This window comes from Myxine glutinosa, chromosome 4, assembly GCF_964187855.1.
Source record: "Myxine glutinosa chromosome 4, kmMyxGlut1.1, whole genome shotgun sequence".
NCBI classification, from domain to species: domain Eukaryota; kingdom Metazoa; phylum Chordata; class Myxini; order Myxiniformes; family Myxinidae; genus Myxine; species Myxine glutinosa.
This window is the reverse complement of record NC_136264.1, coordinates 163,988,518-164,007,570: the sequence shown is the minus strand read 5'-3', so window position 1 is coordinate 164,007,570 and position 19,053 is coordinate 163,988,518. Positions and strand designations below refer to the sequence as shown.

Sequence of the window (19,053 nt, the reverse complement as noted above, 5' to 3'; positions counted from 1 at the left end):
CAAGGTGGTAGAGGTGATGGAGGTTAAAGAGCGGGAGGTGCGGGAGCACATAGAAAAAAATAAGGTGGAGTTAGAGGAAGAACTTAAGGGGGCGCACGAGGAGATGAAGGAGGTGAAGCAGAAATTAGAAGAAGTGGAAGAAGGGGTGAGCGAAATTAAGAAGCGACGGAGAGAGGATAAGAAAGAGATAAAGGAGGAAGTAAAAGAATTGGTCCAAAGTCTGTGTTCGGATCGTGATGATGTGCTCATTAACCGGATGAGGGATTCGCAGGTGATGGAGGATAAGCGAAGAGAAAGAGGACCGGGTGTAAGTGGTGACCAATATGGTCGTGCGTATGATGCGCCAGGTGATTTAATGAGCTTGGGGGTCGAGATGGACCCGGGTGTTCGTGAGAGGCCGTTGGTGAAGTGTGCGACAGGTCTGGTGTGCGAAAAAGGAGGTGTGCGAGAAAGTCCGACTCTGGGGTGTGTGAGGAAAAAGTGCATGCCAAGGAGTGAGGGTGCTGTCGAGAGTGAGTCGGTCGTAGCGCGTGTGCGAGGGAGCACATGGAAGCGCGGTGTGGTAAGTGTTACGGAGGAAGTAACGGGAGAGTGTGCGCGAGAAAGGTGTGTAACGGACAGGTGCATGGGGAAAGAGTGCGCTGTCAAAGGCAAGGAAGAATGCACGCCTGTGGTGAGTGTTACAGAGGATGTAACGGGAGAGGGTGTGCGAGAAAGATGTGTGACGGACAGGTGCATGGGGAAAGAGTGCGCTGTCAAAAGTAAGGAAGAGTGTACACCTGTGGTGAGTGTGACAGAGGGTGTAACGGGAGAGTGTGCGCAAGAAAGGTGTGTAACGGACGGGTGCATGAGGAAAGAGTGCGCTGTCGAGAGTAAGGGTGAGTGCGCTGTCAAGAGTGGAGGTGAAAGTAGTGAGAGTGACACGGAGCGTGAGTTGGTTGTGACAGGTGAGAAAGGAAGCACATCTGGAATGGTAGAGCATTTGTGGGAATGCACGCTGGAATTGGTAGTGAGGCACGTGGTTGGGTGTGCGAGTGAGGGCACACCTGTGATTGTCACAGAGGAGGTGACCGAGGAAGGGGCGCGAAGAGGTGTGTTGGTGAGGTGTGCGAGCGACGAATGTGTGCCAAAGTGTTCGGTGGTCAGGTGTGTGACCAAGGCTGTGAGTGGAATGAGTGTACCTGGGTGTGTTAGAGAAGGTATGACGAGGAGCATGGAAACGGCTGGATGTATGAGCAAGAAAGGGGTAGCGTATGCTTGTAAGCATGCAGGTGAAGCATCGACGGTAACCGGGTTAGAGGTTAGAACGACTTATAGCCGAATCGGGCCCTCGGTGCGCGTCGGGCAGCTTCGCGTGCCGCGAGGACCAGCGGGGATCCGAACCACGGCGGTTTCGAAAGAACCGCCGTACGCGATCCACGCTGTGCCTCGCTTGGAACGGCCGCGTCCGGGCTCCACTAGGCGGAGCGGGCAGCCCGATAGGAAGGGTCGTCATGGCGACCACTTTCTATCGAGACGTGCCGGCAGGTCGAGATCGGGACATTGGATGGCTCCGTGCCGAGATGGTGCGTGGGGTCTCGGCCCGGGTAAACCTCCTTCCCTGCACCGAATGCGGGACGTATCCAGCCGCTGGCAACAAACAACCCGCATTCATGGCTTGGCTGTACGAAGCCGAGCTTTAGAAGTTAATTGGCGCACCGAGAGGCATTAGTAAGTAGACTGTAATGACGAGGATAGTGTTTTGGCCCCGAAATTAGAAAAACAAAATTTGATGATTGGCAAAGGATTGGCAGTAATGATTGGCAGATGATGGGTAGTGATTGGCAAATTTTTGATTTGTTGAAATGTGATGTGCCAAATTGGTAGTGGGAGATGCCCGATGTGGTGGGATGGCAACTCTGTCATCCCTCACAAAAGTGGGGGTAAAGGAGCACTAGATTATGGGGTGTATGGCAGTGAAAACTAGCCCGGGTGGGTTAGGATATATCGTGTGTAGGGATCTAGCGAAGATGACATTAGGTAACGTTAAGGTTAGTTAGTGACAAGGATACCTGTAGTGGGGACGCAGGTAGTTTAGTGTGGATGATAATGACGAGGGAGCGCAATAGTTTAAAGGGACGACTGGGAAGCGCAAGTTTCAGAGGGGAGTAGTTAGACGAGATGATGCTGTGTGAGAACTGGACAGGTGTGTGGAGCAGTGTATGAGTAGTGAGTGTTGTGGATCAGCGCGAATGCGCTTTGGGGAGAGAAGGGTGCAGGCGGCACCAAGTATGAGTGCACAGGTGTGCAACAACAGGTATGGAGAATGGTTGTGTGAAATACATGGAGTGTGGAGTACATGGAGTATTGGAATGAGTGGTGTGGAGAGAGTTGGAGTAAGTGGTACGGAGTGGTGTTCATGGTGCGAAGGTGTGGATGGGGGAAGAGTGGCCCCTTTTCACGAGTACCCGGGGCGGGTAGTGTAAGTGTTAGGTAGAGGGTATAGGTAAATTGTGGTTGGATATTGGCATTTGTGGTGCGGTTGCAGAATGGTATTGTGGATGGGTGCATTAGTGTTGTGGAAATGGCTGGGCGTGTAGCCTGTTAGTGTGTGTAGTTGGTTTGGGCACTCCACCACTGTGAGGATGTCGGCCAGGTGAGGCCGCAGGTGGGCTCTGGGAGCCGTTAGTGTCAGTGGGTGCCTGAGGATCCCGGGTGTGGATCGGGCAGCCCATGCCAGAGAGGGCACTGAGGGGGTGAGAGTGCGAGAGGGCCTTCCCCAGTTAGTTAGGTTAGGGTGAGGAGCAGGTAAGCTCGGGTGGCAACTACAGTGGTGGAGGTGTGCAGGTGGGTAGACCTGCTGGGAGAGCTACACGTCACAGCCCAGAAATTGTGCGAGGGCACCGGGAGATGAATCGGGGGAGTGGGACCCCAAATTGAGAAGCACCACAGTTTGGTCAATGGGAATTGGTTTTTAGAACCCATAGTGTAAGTTGGCCAATGGATTGGCAGGGAAAGACCCCGGGTAATGTAAAGTTGTTAAAGTCATTTAGGAAATAGTTAGGATTGATGAACCTGTCGCACCATACGCAGCCACTTACCTGAGGTGATGATGATGACTCCACACCTGTGTTCCTTTGTTTTGTGTTGCAGGAAATGAGAATTGCTGTTTGGATTTGTGAGACGCATCACGACGTGGATGAGACATTGGGGTGATTCCATCTCTCCCTCCTTAGGAGGGACTGATGATGAATTGGTGATGGCAAATTTTGATGTTGAGTTGGAGATGGCAAATTTTGATGAGAGTTGGAAATGGCAAATTTGATTGGTTAGGAGGGAGAGAAGACGAATTTGGTTTATGGGAGGAACGGGGAAGACAGTAGGGACGTTTGTTGATGTGTAAAGTAGATGTTTATGGGTAGTGTTGTGTTTTGTGGATACAGTAAGGGGTAAGGGAGGGGCAATGTAGGTTACCTGGTGGGGTGGGGGGGCGTACGGTAGGAACGTACCTGTCTCACCTGGTTCCCATGTGCCCCTAGTGTGCATTACCTGGTATTGCGTGCACTTTTGCGCCCTTACCACCTTACTCACTTGTTTTCTTTTGTCTCCCACCTCCGAGGATCTGGCTTTGGGGCAGAGAGAGAGGAGAGAGAGAGGGGCTGGCTCTGCAGTTGTGGGCCTGTACTTTCGCTGCTTGCTGCCTGGATCGATACACCATATGGACCGCAATTTTTGTGGCCGCCCACCATGGACCGCAGTTCTTTTGCGGGCAAGCACCACCCGTGGATGGACCTCTGGGTCAACGTGGCACCTATGCCATACAGGTGAACCACTTATAGTTGGCCCCCCTGACGGCCACAATTTAGAAATGGACGCGGTTGGCGCCTTTCTTTATTTCTAAGGAAGCCAGAAGGCCAAGTGCTCCATGAAGGCAAGACCAGCGGCAGAACATCGGCCGGCTGCGCCACCACCGGTGACTATGAACACTTTATTGGTGCACCGGATGGTGCTGACTGTGTGTATGGGGTGGTGCTTTTGGTGCTTGGATGGGGTGCTCTGCAAATTATTAAAGGCCGTAGGGCCACAGAGCACTCGTGGGTTGGTGTATCGATGCTGGCATGCGTGCTCTCTCTCTATGCATAACATCTGCATGTGTTCCTCAAAGAACAGGTCCTGGATCATAGTGTAAATATCAGTGTAGTCTTGTATAAATGATGCTCCCTACCGGCTGTATGTTTAGTTTGAGGATTCTTTCCGCGATTCGGTTATCCTGTGGGTGTGTTTCTGTGAGGAGAAGGGTGCAACGTCGCAGGGGGACATATTTACTAATTTGTGAACATCTGTAAAACTGTCGCACTCAGGGTTGAGTTAATAGTAGAGGGAACTACATCTGAGTGCCACACTAAAGTAAGTAAAAATTTATCGGGTCGGGACGCCCCGAGGTAGAGAAGGGTGCAATGTTGCGGATATAAGATTGGCCTCCATCCATATCCGCTTGTAAATATTCCCCTATTTCCCCAATACTTCCCAACTATCCCCAATCCCCCATTCCCTAGTCCCATTTTCTGTAAACAACACTCTGTAGACCCGACCTTACCCTATTTCCCCCATTAAATGTCGCATCCAGGTCCACCGCATCTCACGTAGACAACTATAGGACATCTTGCTAGTTATTCTTAGTCTATGTCAGTTAAGGACTCGTTTCCATTAATTCTGACTCTTCGTTGCACCAGAATGTGATTGTATGGCATCGTTAGGAAGTTTAGGACCTCCCAATACCTCCCCGCAGCTCTTCCTCATGGAACAACAACAACAACAACAACAACAGCGGCGGCGGCGGCGCGGGGAGTGTGCGTCCTCACTCCGGCTTGGTTAGCCGCCATTGAACATGTGCTCGACGGGGTTACCAAGTAGGGGCTCGCTGTCAGCTCCTCGTCAAGGGCGGAGCCCGGTAACCCCCCGCACCCAATAGAAGCGGCGGACCGATTCCATCTGGGGCGGAGCCAACGAGCCGAGGGCGTGTCACTCCCTGCTGAGCATGCGCAGGAAGAGGGAGGTGACGTCAGATGCGCGCTGGACTTGAAGGAAGAGAGACGCCACCTCCGAGCGCTGCAATACCTCCCCGCATCTCTGGACCGGACCGTGTTGATTCTGCCCCTGAGCCAAGGTGCACCTTGTGCTATCGACTGCCTGTCCTTCCCTGCCATCAATCCCTGTGTAAGTCAGTCTTGTTCCGTTTGTGTGTGGTCTGTCGGGGATAAGATAAGACTGTAACTAAGTGCCCATCTTTTCTGTGCTTTACCTCTTACCTTGTAATCTACCCCCTTTTCTGCATCACCAATTATATCCTCCTCCGGAGGTCTTGAGAACTGTACCCCTTGTGTCGTTTCATTTATCCCAGCCGTTGTGTCCTTTCCTTCATTGATTTAGCATAGCGCGATTTAGTCAACGGCGGGTGGAATCGGGTAAACTGTGCGAACACGGCGGCCATTCCGCTCGGCCCATCATAACATCTTAATAAGTCGTGTCCATAACAATATATATATATATATATATATATATATATATATATATATATATATATATATGCTCTTGTGTATCCCGGCTTGTACCCCGGTTTAGAATAGGTACACCGTATCCCTGCGTGTCGTAAGAGGTGACTAAAAGGATTGGCGTCAGGAAGGGCATCCGACCATAAAAACATTGCCTCAAAAAGCGAACCATGACAATTACAACTACATATGGGCAGCGTACAGCCCAAAGTACCCAGTGGGGGACCCCACTCCCTCTCATCAAAACTCAAGGTGGGGAACCCGATCGAAGCAAAGGTGGAAATCACTCCATTTATGATGACGAAACGTCTGATGCCCGACGAGGAGATCGGTTTCTGAGGTTTGGGACATGGAATGTCGGGACAATCACAGGGAAATCAAGAGAAGTGGTGGAAGTATTGGTCAGAAGAAGAGTGGACATATATCGTGTGCAGGAGACGAGATGGAAGGGAAGTGGTGTGAGAATGGTGAAGGGTAGGCAGCGACAGAAATACAAGTTTGTGTGGCAAGGGTGCGCAGAAGGCGTGAATGGTGTTGGTGTCCTGTTTTCTGAGGAGTTTGGAGACAGTGTGGTGAGTGTGACGAGAGTGAGTGAAAGGTTGATGATGGTGAAAATGATGATTGGAAAGCTCTTGGTGAACGTCATCTCGGGATATGCTCCGCAGGTCGGTCGGAGCGATGAAGAGAAGGACAAGTTCTGGTGTGCGATAGAGAAGCTCATGGAAAACGTGAAAGATGAGGAAGTTGTTGTGGTAGGAGGAGACCTAAATGGACATGTGGTAAGGTGTATAGATGGTTTTGAGGGAGTTCATGGGGGTTACGGATATGGTGTGAGAAATGGAGAAGGTGAAAAGATTTTGGAGTTTGCTGATGGAGCTGATTTGTTGCTTTGTAACACTCAGTTCCAGAAAGAGGATAATAAGCTTGTTACATACACGTCAGGTGGGTCGACGACAACCGTTGACTACCTGCTGGTGCATAGGCGAGATAGGGGGCACCTCCGGGACACAAAGGTGATCCCGGGGGAGGAGGCTGTTTCACAGAACCACTTGGGTGTCTGTGACATAAGGGTGAAAGGTGCGAGGAGAGCTCGGCGGGTGAAGTACCAACCGAGAATGAAGGTGTGGAGGTTGAAAGAGGTGACAGTGAGGGAGGCATTAAAAGAGAGGCTGAGTATGGTAGAGGATGATGTGGTTGAGCTTGAATGTGGTTGGATGTCAATGAAAGATAGTGTGTTGGGAGCCGTTGGTGAGGTATGTGGATGGACAAAAGGACCACCGAGGCACTCGGAAACATGGTGGTGGGATGATGAAGTTGGAAAGAAGATCGACGAGAAGAGGAAGAAGTTCAAGGAGTGGCAGAAGGCGAAGGGTATGGGAGCAGAAAAGACAGAGCATGAAGGTTAAAAGGCAGCCAAGAAGGCTGCAAAGAAAGAGGTAGCAAAGGCGCAAGAGGCATGTCGGAAAATGTTCGGAGAACGCTTGGATTTGAAAGAAGTTCAGAGAGCAGTATTCAGGATTGCAAAGCAGATAGCGAAAGAGAGGTGTGATGTGATGGGGGTGAGTTGCTTGAAGGATGAAGTGGGACAAATCGTTGTGGACCCAGATGGAATTAAAGGAAGATGGAAGAGATATATGGAAATACTGTTGAATGCAGAGAATGAATGGGATGGCAACATAGAGAGTAATCCAGTTTTAGGACCGGCAGAGAAGATAACCGAGAAGGAAGTTGAGGAAGCGATAAAAGCAATGAAGAGTAGAAAAGCGTGAGGGCCGACGGGAGTTGTGGGAGATATGTTGAAGGCAGCAGGAAATTGGGGTGTGAAGAGAATGACAGAGATCTGTAATCTGGTGGTGAAAGAAGGCCGCATTCCAGTGGACTGGGAACTGAGTACCCTCGACCCTCTATACAAGGGGAAAGGTGACCCTCTGGACTGTGGCTCATATCGAGCGATAAAGTCATTGGAGCATGGAATGAAGGTATTGAAAAGGGTGTTGGAGAGGAGGATGAGGAAGAAAGTGAAGATTGACGAAATGCATTTTGGATTTATGCCATGAAGAGGAACGACAGACGTGCTTTTTATTGTGAGGCAGTTGCAGGAGGAGTACATGGAGAAGAGGAAGATGTTTCTTGGGTTTGTTGATCTGGAGAAAGCATTCGATAGGGTTCCACATGAAGTAGTGACATGGGCATTGAGGAAGTGTGGAGTGGAGGAATGGTTGATCAGAGTAGTGATGGCAATGTACAAAAGAGCGCGCACAGCTGTAAGGACGAAGGACGGGAACAGTGGTGAGTTTGAGGTGAAGATGGGAGTGCATCAGGGGTCGGTACTAAGTCCACGACTATTTGTATCTGTGATGGAGGTGCTGGCTCGGAATGTAAGGGAGGGTTTACCGTAGGAGTTGTTGTATGCAGATGATCTGGTGATGATTGCAGAAAGTATGGATGGACTGAAGGAGAAGATGAACAAGTGGAAGGAATGTATGGAGACGGAAGGTCTGAAGGTGAATATCGGAAAAACGAAGGTGATGGCAAGTGGTAAAGCATGTGGTGAGGTGGAAAGAACTGGGAAGTGGCCGTGTGCTGTGTGCAGGAAGGGTGTCGGAGTGGACTCCATTCAATGTACAATGTGCGCTGAGTGGGTTCCTCAAAAATGTAGTGGTTTGAGGTCATTAACCAGTGTGGCAGCTACATTCAAGTGTAAGGTGTGCACAGAGGGAGCTGCAGATGGAGGAAATGTTGACTTGGATCTTCGAGACGATGTGAAGCTGGAAGGTGTGAAAACATTTTGTTACCTCGGAGACATGCTGAATGGAGAAGGTGGATCAGACTCGGCAACGGTTGCTGGAGTGAGATGTGCATGGAATAAGTTTCGGGAACTGAGTGGCGTGCTGACGAGGAGGGGAGTGTCGTTGAAGCTGAAGGGAAAGGTGTATGCTGCATGTGTGAGTAGTGTTGTGATTTATGGGAGCGAGACATGGGTAATGAACGTAGAGCAGCAACGAATGTTGGAAAGGGTGGAAATGCGAATGGTTCGGTGGATGTGCGGAGTATCGTTGAGAGAGACGAAGACAAATGATGAATTGCGAAAGATGATGGGAATAGAGCCTGTGATGGAAGCTGTGAAGAGAAACAATTTGAGATGGTTTAACCATGTGTTGAGGAAGGATGCAAGTGACTGGTTGCGAAGAGTGATGGAAATGAATGTAGAAGGAAGTAGAGGATGGGGAAGACCAAGAAAGACTTGGCTAAAGATGGTCGAAGAAGAAATGCAGGCAAGGGGGTTAACAAGGGGAGATGCAGAAAATAGGGCAAAATGGAGAAGATTGTCATGGGGACCGCAAGGCTAACCCATGCTCTTGCAGGGAAAATGGCCTTAAAATGCCTGTTGTTGTTGTTGTGTGTATATATATATATATATATATATATATATATATATATATATATATATATATATATATATATATATATATACATACATACATACATACATATACAGTCACGTGAAAATGTAAGTACACCCCATGTAAAGTTTTGACTTTTTCAACATATTTCAACATACAGCTATTTGATCTTCATTTCAACAATATTGAGAGATAAAGGTGATATAATATAACAAATATCATGAAACATTTACATTTTGTAGTCCATTGTATAATTTAAATAAACATCGATGCAAATTTCGCATGTGGAAAAAGTAAGTACACCCTTGGCTCTAATAGGTGGTGTTGCCCCCTTTGGCAGACACAACCTCAAGTAGGCGTTTCTTATAACTGTCTACCAGTCTCTGAAATCGACGGAGAAATTTTTACCCACTCCTCCATGCAGAATTCTTTCACTTGTGCGATGTTTGAGGGGTTTCTTGCATGCACAGCTCGTTTCAAATCCCCCCACAACATCTCGATGGGATTTAGATCCGGGCTTTGACTTCGCCATTCCAGAACCCTCCATTTCTTTCTTTTCAGCCATTCCTTGGTGGATTTACTGGTATGTTTAGGGTCATTGTCATGTTGCAAGGTCCACCTTCGGTTGAGCTTAAACTTTCCGACAGATGGCTTCACATTATCCTCAAGCACCCTCTGGTACAATGAAGAATTAATAGTGGATTCTATGATGGTGAGCTGCCCAGGCCCTGATGCAGCAAAGCTGCCCCAAACCATAATATTTCCACCACCATGCTTTACAGTTGGTATCAGGTTCTTGTGGTCCATTGCTGTCTTTGGTTTTTGCCAAACATGTCTTCTGGTACTGTGGCCAAATAGCTCTACCGTTGACTCATCTTTCCAGAGCACATTGTTCCAGAAGTGCTGGTCTTTGCCGAGGTGTTCATTGGCAAACTTTAGTCTTGCCCTGATTTTATTTCTGGACAGCAAAGATTTCCTCCTCGCACACCTCCCATGTCGATCAAATTTGTGCAGCCTCTTTCTAATGGTAGACTCGTGCACATTGACATCAACAGTGGCAAGAGCTACCTGTCGGTCCCATGATGACATTCTGGGGTTCTTAGAGACTTCTTTCAGCATCTTGCGGTCTGCTCTCGGGATGAACTTGCTGGGGCGGCCTGGCCTGAACAAGTTGGCAGTTGTTTGGAATCTTCTCTACTTGTAGATTATCTTCCGGACAGTCGAATGATTGATTTCAAATTGTTTGGAGATCTTTTTAAATCCATTCCCAGACTCATAGGCATATATAACCTTCTTTCTGAAGGCCTCAGAGAGCTCTTTTGATCTAGGCATGGTGACTCCGCACACTTAAACAACAAAGAGCAAACCAAACGAAATGTCTGAGGTTTAAATAAGACAGGTTCCTCCAAGATCCTCTCTGACGATGTTCTAATCATTTGCACCTGAGCTGGTGCACCTGATTCTAATTTTAGGTATTTGAAGTAGTGATAAATGTAGGGGTGTACTTACTTTTTCCACATGCGAAATTTGCATTCATGTTTATTTAAATTATACAATCGACTACAAAATGTAAATGTTTCATGATATTTGTTATATTATATCACCTTTATCTAACAATATTGTTGAAATGAAGATCAAATAGCTGTATGTTGAAATATGTTGAAAAAGTCAAAACTTTACATGGGGTGTACTTACTTTTTCACGTGACTGTATATATATATATATATATATATATATATATATATTGTTGCGGATATGGGATTTGGCCTCCATCCATATCCGCTTGTAAATATTCCCCTATTTCCCCAATACTTCCCAACTATCCCCAATCCCCCATTCCCTAGTCCCATTTTCTGTAAACAGCACTCTGTAGACCCGACCTTCCCCTATTTCCCCCATTAAATGTCGCATCCAGGTCCACCGCATCTCACGTAGACAACTTTCGGACATCTTGCTAGTTATTCTTAGTCTATGTCAGTTAAGGACTCGTTTCCATTAATTCTGACTCTTCGTTGCACCAGAATGTGATTGTATGGCACCATTAGTAAGTTTAGGACCTCCCAATACCTCCCCGCATCTCTTCCTCATGGAACAACAACACCAACAACAACAACAGCGGCGGCGGCGCGGGGAGTGCGCGTCCTCACTCCGGCTTGGTTAGCCGCCATTGAGCATGTGCTCCGACGGGGTTACCATGCAGGGGCTCGCTGTCAGCTCCTCGTCAAGGGCGGAGCCCGGTAACCCCCCCGCACCCAATAGGAGCGGCGGACCGATTCCATCTGGGGCGGAGCTAACGAGCCGAGGGCGTGTCACTCCCCGCTGAGCATGCGCAGAAAGGGGGAGGTGACGTCAGATGCGCGCTGGACTTGAAGGAAGAGAGACGCCACCAACCGAGCACTGCGATACCTCCCCGCATCTCTGGACTGGACCGAGCTGTATTCTGCCCTGAGCCAAGGTGCACCTTGTGCCATCGACTGCCTGCCCTTCCTTGCCATCAATCCCTGTGTAAGTCAGTCTTGTCCCGTTTGTCTGTGGTCTGTCGGGGATAAGATAAGACTGTGTCTAAGTGCCCATCTTTCTGTGCTTTACCTCTGACCGTGTAATCTACCCGTTTCTGCATCACCAATATTATATCCTCCTCCGGAGGTCTTGAGAACTGTACCCCTTGTGTCGTTGCATTTATCCCAGCCGTTGTGTCCTTTCCCTCATTGATTTAGCATAGCGCGATTCGGCCAACGTTCGGGTGGAATCGGGTAAACTGTGCGAACACGGCGGCCATTCCGCTCGGCCCATCATAACATCTTAATAAGTCGTGTCCATAACAATGGTGTCGGGAAGTGGGATTGAACCCGAAGCGCGCTTCACGCGCTCGAAATTATTAACGGCGAAATTTGATTTTGTTTTACAAAAATAAAAACCCGAATTTTGAAGGTCGCGCTATGGCAGATCAAGACGGCTGGGTTCCGGTAGAGGAGAGTGAGGCAGGTTCGATCCAGGACCAAATTGAGGGACAAGAGGAGAGCGAAGCAGTGAGGGTGGCAGGTTCGCAAAATAGCGTCGTCGCGCACGAGGTTACGGGCGCGCAAAATGGCGCCTCGCACATGGCCATGGCGACCGCGCCCGCGACCGTAGCAGCGCCGTTGGTGGATTCAAACCTTTTTTTCCTGCAAATGAGGGCCCTTATGGGACAAATGGGAGACCAAATTGGAGGTTTGAAAAACAGTATAGAAGCTCAGGGTGAGCGATTGGAGGGCCAGATGGGGTCCAATAGCGTGAAATTGAGGGAGGACATGGGGTCCAATAGCGAGAAATTGAGGGAGGACATGGGGGCCCAGATCGGAGGGTTAGGGAGTAGAATAGAGGGATTAGACAATAGATTAGGGGAAATACAGGAGGGGTTAATGGGGGTAGAAAACAGAATGGCTGCCCAGGAGAATCAGATAGAGGGAGTGAAAAATGGGTTAGAGGGGTTAGAAAACAGTATGGAAGGCAAATTGAGGGACATGAGGGACCAAGCGGAAAGGGAAGTTAAACAAATGGGGCAGCAGATAGAGGGGGTCAGAATGGAGGTAGAAACTAAATTGGATGCTCACAGGGAGGAAATGGAGCAGATGAGGGTGGCATCTGGGCAGGAGATGCAAGTGATGGGAGAGGAGATCAGAAGAGGTGTGAGTGAGGAGGTCGGAGGAGTGCGCGAGGAGGTGAGGCACTGTAAGGAGCGCATGGAGAAGGAGGTGAGAAAGGGGACTGTAAAATTGCAAGGTGGTATAGAGGAGTTGACGCTGGGAGTAGAACAACTGACAGTGGGACAAAAGGAGTTGGGGGACCAGGTAAAGAAGAACACAGCGGTAATAGAGGGTTTAAAATCGACACAGAAGGAGATGAAAAAGGACGTAGGGGTAATTAAAAAAGAGTGTCAGACGGTACATGAGGACCTGACGAGGAAAATGGACAAGGTGGTAGAGGTGATGGAGGTTAAAGAGCGGGAGGTGCGGGAGCACATAGAAAAAAATTAAGTGGAGTTAGAGGAAGAACTTAAAGGGGCGCACGAGGAGATGAAGGAGGTGAAGCATAAATTAGAAGAAGTGGAAGAAGGGGTGAGCGAAATTAAGAAGCGACGGAGAGAGGATAAGAAAGAGATAAAGGAGGAAGTAAAAGAATTGGTCCAAAGTCTGTGTTCGGATCATGATGATGTGCTCATTAACCGGATGAGGGATTCGCAGGTGATGGAGGAGAAGCGAAGAGAAAGAGGACCCGGTGTAAGTGGTGACCAATATGGTCGTGCGTATGATGCGCCAGGTGGTTTAATAAGCTTGGGGGTCGAGATAGACCCGGATGTTCGTGAGAGGCCGTTGGTGAAGTGTGCGACAGGTCTGGTGTGCGAAAAAGGAGGTGTGCGAGAAAGTCCGACTCTGGGGTGTGTGAGGAAAAAGTGCACGCCGAGGAGTGAGTGTGCCGTCAGGAGTGAGTTGGTCGTAGCGCGTGTGCGAGGGAGCACATGGAAGCGCGTAGTGAGGAGTGTTACGGAGGGTGTAAAGGGAGAATGCACGCCTGTGGTGAGTGTTACAGAGGATGTAACGGGAGAGGGTGTGCGAGAAAGGTGTGTGACGGACAGGTGCATGGGGAAAGAGTGCGCTGTCAAAAGTAAGGAAGAGTGTACACCTGTGGTGAGTGTTACAGAGGGTGTAACGGGAGAGTGTGCGCGAGAAAGGTGTGTAACGGACGGGTGCATGAGGAAAGAGTGCGCTGTCAAGAGTGGAGGTGAGAGTAGTACGAGTGGCACGGAGCGTGAGTTGGTTGTGACAGGTGAGCGAGGATGTACACCTGGAATGGAAGGATGCACACCTGGAATGGTAGAGCGTGTGTGGGAATGCACACTTGAGTTGGTCGTGAGGCACGTGGTTGGGTGTGCGAGTAAGAGCACACCTGTGATTGTCACAGAGGAGGTGACCGAGGAAGGGGCGCGAAGAGGTGTGTTGGTGAGGTGTGCGAGCGACGAATGTGTGCCAAAGTGTTCGGTGGTCAGGTGTGTGACCAAGGCTGTGAGTGGGATGAGTGTACCTGGGTGTGTTAGAGAAGGTATGACGAGGAGCATGGAAACGGCTGGATGTATGAGCAAGAAAGGGGTAGCGTATGCTTGTAAGCATGCAGGTGAAGCATCGACGGTAACCGGGTTAGAGGTTAGAACGACTTATAGCCGAATCGGGCCCTCGGTGCGCGTCGGGCAGCTTCGCGTGCCGCGAGGACCAGCGGGGATCCGAACCACGGCGGGTTCGAAAGGACCGCCGTACGCGATCCACGCTGGGCCTCGCTTTGAACGGCCGCGTCCATGCTCCACTAGGCGGCGCGGGCAGCCCGATAGGAAGGGTCGTCATGGCGACCACTTTCTATTGAGACGTGCCGGCAGGTCGAGATCGGGACATTGGATGGCTCCACGCCGAGGTGGTGCGTGGGATCTCGGCCCGGGTAAGCCCCCGTCCCTGCCACAAATGCGGGACGTATCCAGCCGCTGGCACAAAACAACCCGTATTCATTGCTCGGCTGTACGAAGCCGAGCTTTAGAAGGGAATTGGCGCACCGAGAGGATGTAATAAGTAGACGGGTGATGAGGTTAGTGTTTTGGACCCAAAATTAGAAAAAAAACAAAATTTGATGATTGGCAAAGGATTGGCAGTAATGATTGGCAGATGATGGGTAGTGATTGGCAAATTTTTGATTTGTTGAAATTTGATGTGCAAAATTGGTAGTGAGCGATGTGCCCGCTGGGTAAGGGTGGCATCCCTGCCACCCTTCCCATGAGTGGGGCAAATGCGCTATAGCTTAAGGGGTGTATGGCAGTGAAAACTAGCCCGGGTGGGTTAGGATATATCGTGTGTAGGGATCTAGCGAAGATGACATTAGGTAACGTTAAGGTTAGTTAGTGACTGATACCTGTAGTGGGGACGCAGGTAGTTTAGTGTGTATGATAATGACGAGGGAGCGCAATAGTTGAAAGGGGCGACTGGGAAACGCAAGTTTCAGAGGGGAGTAGTTAGATGAGATGATGCTGTGTGAGAACTGAACAGGTGTATGGAGTAGTGAGTGTTGTGGATCAGCGCGAATGCGCTTGGGGAGAGAAGGGTGCAGGTGGCACCAGGTGTGAGAGCACAGGTGTGCAAGTACAGGTGTGTGGAATACATGGAGTATTGGAATGAGTGGTGTGGAGAGAGTTGGAGTAAGTGGTACGGAGTGGTGTGCGTGGTGCGAAGGTGTGGATGGGGGAAGAGTGGACCCCTTTCACGAGCACCCGGGGCGGGTAGTGTAAGTGTTAGGTAGAGGGTATAGGTAAATTGTGGTTGGATATTGGCATTTGTGGTGCGGTTGCAGAATGGTGTTGTGGATGGGTGCATTAGTGTGTGGAAATGGCTGGGCGTGTAGCCTGTTAGTGTGTGTAGTTGGTTTGGGCACTCCACCACTGTGAGGATGTCGGCCAGGTGAGGCCGCAGGTGGGCTCTGGGAGCCGGTAGAGTTGTGGATGGGGCCCGAGGATCCGGAGGACGGACCCGGGTAGCCCAGTGCCAGAGAGGGCACCGAGTGGGGAGAGCGCCAGAGGGCCTTCCCCAGGTAGATAGGTTAGGGTAAGGAGCAGGTAAGCTCGGAGGCAACTGCAGTGGTGGAGGTGTGCAGGTGGGTAGACCTGCTGGGAGAGCTACACGTCGCAGCCCAGAAATTGTGCGAGGGCACCGGGAGATGAATCGGGGGAGTGAGACCCCAAATTGAGAAGCACCACAGTTTGGTCAATGGGAATTGGTTTTTAGAACCCATAGTGTAAGTTGGCCAATGGATTGGCAGGGAAAGACCCCGGGTAATGTAAAGTTGTTAAAGTCATTTCGGAAATAGTTAGGATTGATGAACCTGTCGCACCATACGCAGCCACTTACCTGAGGTAATGATGATGACTCCACACCTGCGTTTTCTTTGTTTTGTGTTGCAGGAAGTGAGAATTGCTGTGTGGATTTGTGAGACGCATCACGACGTGGATGAGACATTGGGGTGATTCCATCTCTCCCTCCTTAGGAGGGACTGATGATGAATTGGTGATGGCAAATTTTGATGTTGAGTTAGAGATGGCAAATTTTGATGAGAGTTGGAAATGGCAAATTTGATTGGTTAGGAGGGAGAGAAGACGAATTTGGTTTATGGGAGGAACGGGGAAGACAGTAGGGACGTTTGTTAATGTGTAAAGTAGATGTTTATGGGTAGTGTTGTGTTTTGTGGATACAGTAAGGGGTAAGGGAGGGGCAATGTAGGTTACCTGGTGGGGGGGGGGGGCGTACGGTAGGAACGTACCTGTCTCACCTGGTTCCCATGTGCCCCCAGTGTGAATCACCTTGTATTGCGTGCACTTTTGCGCCCTTACCACCTTACTCACTTGTCTTCTTCTTTTGTCTCCCACCTACGAGGATCTGGCTTTGGGGCAGAGAGAGAGGAGAGAGAGGTGCTGGCTCCGCAGTTGTGGGCCTGTACTTTCGCTGCTTGCTGCCTGGATCGATACACCATATGGACCGCAATTTTTGTGGCCGCCCACCATGGACCGCAGTTCTTTTGCGGGCAAGCACCACCCGTTGATGGACCTCTGGGTCAACGTGGCACCTATGCCATAGAGGTGAACCACTTATAGTTGGCCCCCTGATGGCCACAAATTAGAAATGGACGCGGTTGGCGCCTTTCTTTATTTCTAGGGAAGCCAGAACACCAAGTGGGCTCCAAGGCAAGACCGGCGGCAGAACATCGGCCGGCTGCGACACCACCGGTGACTATGAACACTTTATTGGTGCACCGGATGGTGCTGACTGTACATGATGGGGTGGTGCTTTTGGTGCTTGGATGGGGTGCTCTGCACATTATTAAAGGCCGAAGGGCCACAGGGCACTCGTGGGTTGGTGTATCGATGCTGGCATGCGTGCTCTCTCTCTATGCAAAACATCTGCATGTGTTCCTCAAAGAGCAGGTCCTGGATCGTAGTGTAAATATCAGTGTAGTCTGGTGTAAATAATGCTCCCTACCGGCTGTATGTTTAGTTTGAGGATTCTTTCCGCGATTCGGTTATCCTGTGGGTGTGTTTCTGTGAGGAGAAGGGTGCAACGTCGCAGGGGGACATATTTACTCATTTGTGAACATCTGTAAAACTGTCGCACTCAGGGTTGAGTTAATAGTAGAGGGAACTACATCTGAGTGCCACACTAAAGTAGGTAAAAATTTATCGGGTCGGGACGCCCCGAGGTAGAGAAGGGTGCAATGTTGCGGATATGGGATTTGGCCTCCATCCATATCCGCTTGTAAATATTCCCCTATTTCCCCAATACTTCCCAACTATCCCCAATCCCCCATTCCCTAGTCCCATTTTCTGTAAACAGCACTCTGTAGACCCGACCTTCCCCTATTTCCCCCATTAAATGTCGCATCCAGGTCCACCGCATCTCACGTAGACAACTTTCGGACATCTTGCTAGTTATTCTTAGTCTATGTCAGTTAAGGACTCGTTTCCATTAATTCTGACTCTTCGTTGCACCAGAATGTGATTGTATGGCACCATTAGTAAGTTTAGGACCTCCCAATACCTCCCCGCATCTCTTCCTCATGGAACAACAACACCAACAACAACAACAGCGGCGGCGGCCCGGCGGCGGCGCGGGGAGTGCGCGTCCTCACTCCGGCTTGGTTAGCCGCCATTGAGCATGTGCTCCGATGGGGTTACCACGCAGGGGCTCGCTGTCAGCTCCTCGTCAAGGGCGGAGCCCGGTAACCCCCCCGCACCCAATAGGAGCGGCGGACCGATTCCATCTGGGGCGGAGCTAAGGAGTCGAGGGCGTGTCACTCCCCGCTGAGCATGCGCAGAAAGGGGGAGGTGACGTCAGATGCGCGCTGGACTTGAAGGAAGAGAGACGCCACCAACCGAGCGCTGCGATACCTCCCCGCATCTCTGGACTGGACCGAGCTGTATTCTGCCCTGAGCCAAGGTGCACCTTGTGCCATCGACTGCCTGCCCTTCCTTGCCATCAATCCCTGTGTAAGTCAGTCTTGTCCCGTTTGTCTGTGGTCTGTCGGGGATAAGATAAGACTGTGTCTAAGTGCCCATCTTTCTGTGCTTTACCTCTGACCGTGTAATCTACCCGTTTCTGCATCACCAATATTATATCCTCCTCCGGAGGTCTTGAGAACTGTACCCCTTGTGTCGTTACATTTATCCCAGCCGTTGTGTCCTTTCCCTCATTGATTTAGCATAGCGCGATTCGGCCAACGTTCGGGTGGAATCGGGTAAACTGTGCGAACACGGCGGCCATTCCGCTCGGCCCATCATAACATCTTAATAAGTCGTGTCCGTAACTATATATATATATATATATATATATATATATATATATACACACACACAAACACACACACATTGTAAAAGATTGGGGTGGTTGGTATTATACCTTTTCTTTTTTTAATAAATAGGCGCATCAAACCAAAAAGTAACTTGATCTAATTTGCTAATTTAAGTAATAAACAAGCAAGAGCAGACTCGGTCACAGGTGATGTTTTGCCCGCTTCCCAGCGAGCTTCCCCAAGCCAATAGACCCCAAAAGCTCGGCACGTGTCCTCTTTTATTCCCGAGGCAACTATTCATGCACTGGTGCGAGAGGTCAATTGAGGAATGTTTTTATGTTGACAAACCTTAAGTAATAAATGTCAAACCACATCATCAATGGTCTGCTCTGCTACTCTTATTATTTACCCGTGATCTGGATTACATGTATCGGGGTGAGAGGGTGTGTGCTTGGTGTTCGTTTTGTGTTTATGGCACCAACATGGTTGGGTCCATGTCAGGGTTGGACGGAGTCACGTGTGCGTTGCATGATTAGTGCTATCTCCGTTAGGTGTTGAGTATGTGTGGTGTTGGGACAGACAGAGTGTTGTTTTTTGCTCACTTTGTCCAGTTGCTTGAACCATCCAGTTTTTGCCATTTGTATCAGAGGTGTGTATTGTGTGGGTATATTCAGTTTCCCAGTTAGACCACTCGCTTGGCTCTTGACGTGCCATGCAGCGAGTATCAATCTGTGCCGTTTGTTGGATGTCGCGTCTACGACATGGGT

The 19,053-nt window shown here is 49.8% G+C and overlaps 1 protein-coding gene across 2 annotated transcripts in view; it reads right to left on the bottom strand.

Annotated features, from left to right (window-relative positions):
- Positions 1–19,053, bottom strand: part of LOC137425478 (lipopolysaccharide-responsive and beige-like anchor protein) — a 722,436-nt gene that overhangs the window by 644,646 nt on the left and 58,737 nt on the right. The window lies entirely within an intron of this gene.